Source organism: Castor canadensis, chromosome 14 (assembly GCF_047511655.1).
Source record: "Castor canadensis chromosome 14, mCasCan1.hap1v2, whole genome shotgun sequence".
In the NCBI taxonomy this organism is placed as follows: Eukaryota; Metazoa; Chordata; class Mammalia; order Rodentia; family Castoridae; genus Castor; species Castor canadensis.
The window spans coordinates 88,194,937-88,199,596 of record NC_133399.1 but is presented as its reverse complement, the minus strand read 5'-3'; positions in this window follow the sequence as shown (position 1 = coordinate 88,199,596).

Genomic DNA, 4,660 nt, shown 5'->3' with positions numbered 1-4,660 from the left:
TGTAACTGGGCCAGGTAAATCCAAAGGAAGCAGAAATTTATCTTGATAAAATGTTGCAAGTGGTACAAAGAACTAAAAAGAAAAATAGTGACATTATTCAAGAAAAAATGGGCCATGGTGTAGGAAAATAGTCTCTAAATTATTTTAAGCATAGTATGCAAAAGGAATGGATGATTTTTAACTGAAAATTGAAATCTATTGAACATTGGAATCATTTTAACAGAAAGTACACAAACTGTCCATGTCATGATTTTTCTGCCTGCAGAATGGAGCTACAACAGACAGTTATTCAGCTTTGTAAATATTTGTGAAGCATCTACTTAATGTACAAGATCATACTAAGCTCTTTACCAGTGATGAAGGTTAGCAAGATATTGTCAAGGAATGTGCAACCTGACAAAGCATGTGCATTTTGAAAGCAAAGCATAAAGGTTAAGTGTGGTAAAGACAGTACAAAGTATCTTGAGAGCTCAGAGGAAGGTCAGAGCTATCCAGTTAGACAAGCCAGGAAATGCTTCATGAGGAGAGAACGTGTGAGGAGGTAGTTTGGTGATGCAATCGAGATAAATAAAAATAATACAAGTGATGTTTCTGTCATACTAGGCACCATCTTAAGCATCATTGTATATGTTATGTCTTAATTCTCAAAACCAATGCAAAAGGTTATATTCTTATCACCATTCCAGAAAGTGGAAGGTTAATTTATTCTAGCTCTCATTGCAAGTGGTGAATCCAGAATTCAGACTCAGATCTGCCTAACTTGAACCTAAACCTTTGTCACTTTATTTTACTGCCTTGTAAAGAGCAGTTGTTGAAGGTAAGAGATGAAAATTCTACATCCGTATTTTATAATATTTATAGTTAGCATGACTTTCATATTTTAGTAAAATGATGTGTGAAAAGTTAGCACCGATTGGTAGGAATGTGAGAAAATATAAATCATCATATTCAGTTTAAAAAGCGAATACAAAATTGTACTTGTACTTTGTTTAAAGCAGTGTCAGTATATAGTATACTCTAAGTAAATGCTGTTGAATGAATGAATGCATAATGAAAAAATATGCATTCATAAGGGCAGAGATTGGGAAATTAATATGCAAAAATGATTAGTTGTAGTAGAATTGTGGGACCTAAGACCTTTCATTTTTTAGTTAACTTTAATGTTGTATGATGTCACATCTTCCAGGTTTGAGGAAAAGGAGCCATTTATTCTCTTTTCATTAGCAAAGGACTAGTGACTTCAGCCTAAAAGGACAGGTTGATATCATTAATCTTGATAACATTAATCAGTGGAGAATTGTTTGGCTGAATGTTTGCTAGTATACACAATCTTTCTGAATAATTTTGATTTTTAAATTTTTCACCTTTTATTTTTTTCAGTAATAAGGAATTTGCATCAGATAAAATAATGTACATATGTATCATAACTTAGGCATGCACAATTGAGATCATGAGGCAATAATAGTTTGCATGCTCACTTATTTCTTTAGTTTGTCCAAGTTGAAGTCATATTAATCATTTGCTAGTTTCATGTCATGGATCATTCTTTAAATAATAACTAATAACAAAAGCAGGAGAAATGATCAATGAAAATGGTTAAAGTATTCATGTTGCTGATGTAATAAGAGCTTAATGTAGAATTTGGAAATTATAGAATTTTGACTTTTACTAGGTTAATATATATTATATTTACCTGACAAGAAGGAAGTATTAAATACCATATAAAATCACTTCAATAGCATTTACATACATATATGTACATATACATATATGTTTATCGATGAAGTTGATTAATTTCTATCTGGAGCACTATTTTTTTTCCACTTAAAAAGGGGCTCCTGGTGGCAACATACACCATATTTGCATTGGGTTAACCCACATATAGTTTGGATATTAAATGTCCCCCAGAGGCCCATGTGTTGAAGGCTTGGTCCTAGAGTAGTACTATTGGGAAGCAATAGAACCTCTAAGAGGTTAGATCTAATGTGATCTTTAGGTTATTGGGGCCATATCCTTGAAAATGATTGTAGGACCTTGCCCCCATCTTTGCTCTTTTTTGTTTGCTTCCTGGTCATGTGATGAGCAGTTTTGCTCCACAATGTGTTCTTACCATGATGTGCTGCCTTGCTGCATGCCCAAAACTGTGGGGCCAATTGATCATAGATCAAAACTTCCAAAACAGTGAGCTAGAAAAAACCTTTTCTCTTTAGTTAACCATCTCAGGTTATAGTGGTGGAAAGCTGACAAACACAACCTATTTAATAATTTACCCTGAATCTGTCAGCTTTGAAAGGAACTCCCCAAAAAAGAGTAGACTCTGTAGCTGGTCCAAGCTATAGATATATAGTACAAGGTACTCTGTGAATTGGGCTTTATGACTGGGCAGATCCAATAATACCCAAAATACCTGTGTTGCATGCAGAATATTGTATGCACCCTTTGAAAACCTCCTAGTGACGAACTTTAGAGGTTTTGAAACAAACCTTTTCCTTTTTAAGTAATAGCTCCCAACTTATTACTTACTACTTACTACTAGTTCCTAGTGGACATGATATCTGGCAAAGCGATATCAAAAGAGCACTGGACCTAACTGTCCACTGATCCAAACATGATGAAATTTTGTTTTCTGCAGAGATATCCATTGTCAAGTGGTGCTGGTGTACAAGATAGAATGCTCAAGAAGATACTGAAGGTGCTGAAACACCTTATCAACAACATAGTGGATCAAATTATCTTGACATTTGTTTCTGCTGCTCTATTTTTTTACCCTCAACCCACACCTGGTCTTATGAGGAGTTCCCATTTATATGTTGAATGCAAAGGTAAAATCCACATTTGGTTTATAGGTGGGTTTGTACAACATGCTAGGACTTGCTGTAATTGGACCACTATAGCACTACAGTCTCCCTCAGAGGTGTTCCAGAAGGGTATAGGGGAAGCAAAAATCCTCCCAATAGGAAAAATAGCAAGCAGTGTATCTGACTACTTACTTTGCATGGAAGGAGAAAGGGCCAAAGTTATTAACCCATGGGAATTAATAAGTAGAGGCTGACAGATTGGGCAGATGCTCAGGAGGAAGGTTGGAGGATTGATGGAAGCAGATCTGGAAAGGATTTATGCATAAGTAGTCTCTGTAGACTAGTAAAGGAGGTGAAGTTCCTCTATTCCAGAGGAAGATTTCAATAATCAGGTGGACAGGATGACTCAATGTCACTCAGCCTCCTGTTCCAACAAATTTAGAGCTGACTCTTGGGTTCATGAGCCAAATAGTAGCAACAGAAGTTCCACAATTTCGGTAACATGGGGTTCCCTCGCTAAGGGTGAACTGACAACTACCAATTTTAGGTCTTCAAATCTGGTCATCTTATTAAATACAGCTACTGATCAACTCTGGTGAGATAGTGAGGTCTATACCAAACCCTCAGTAAAGTCTCCCCTTTTTTCCTGGCAGATAGGCCCCTACTCATGGAAAATCAACAACTTCAGACCCCTTTCTATTGTGGAAGGAGCAGTTATTTCTAGAGCTAGACTACACTATTACTCTTCATGAGGCCTTGCTTTTCTTGCCTGTAGTTCTTCAGTGAGCACTACCATTCTAGGTTTTCTATCTTAATACCATCAAGTATCCTATACAACATTTTTTATGGTTCAGGAATTTATTTTATAGTAAATGATGTATAGCAATGGGTTCATATCCAAACTGTTCATTAGTTTTACCCTGTACTCCCTTGCCTTTTGACCTATTGAATGCCCCTCCCAAAATAGGTGTGAGGGGGTTAGTGATCTTACATTGTCAGACTTACAGCTTTACTATCCTAAAGGTTAGGATATGATCCTTATTATTTATGGTAATACTGGGTATCAAGCAGCTGTTTCCATTTCCATAATTATTTTTCTTTCTTACAGTTATCTTAAAATAAGACAAAAATCAAGCATTAACTGAGTCAATGTTTATTATCATTTTAAGGATTGTTTTAATATGCTGTTCAACTTGAGAATTTTTTTTCAACATGAGAATATTTTATAAACTACTATCAAGTGCTTTTTACTGACATTTATGAATGAGGTTAGTACTTTAATTAAATAAGGATATTGAGAATTGGACTTAACATCACATTTGGATTCTGACTTTGTTTTAGTCTTTCAGGCCAAATAATTTCATGTATTCTTAAAGATTCTAAATCAACACCAGATATTAAATTCAGAAACTTTTTCAGATTCCTTGCTGAAAATCCTTACTATCATTTAGGAAAATAGTTAGTGATGTAATTTTAGGACTTTGGTTAAGTTTTATATTGCTTTGATTACATTTTAAAAAGGCTGTTGGTGTCAGAACATAACTGGCTAAAAATTTATACTATTTGTGTAAATTTTGAGTAAGTTCGAGAATCTATTTTATAATAGATTCTCTGAACAATTTTTATGAGATGCTTTCTGTAAGAAGCCATTGGAGGAAAATGTCAGTAAGATAAAGATATGCTATTAATATAAACAGTGAAATGTTCTGATCTAAATATGGTATACTCAGGATAAAATTAGACCAAAAATTAAACAACATACAGCAAGTAACTTACAAAATATGTAACCTAGAGGTTAACATAATCTATTCTGAAATGAGGATGTGAAATGTACAGAATGCACAGAGCTAAAGGTAAGTGTC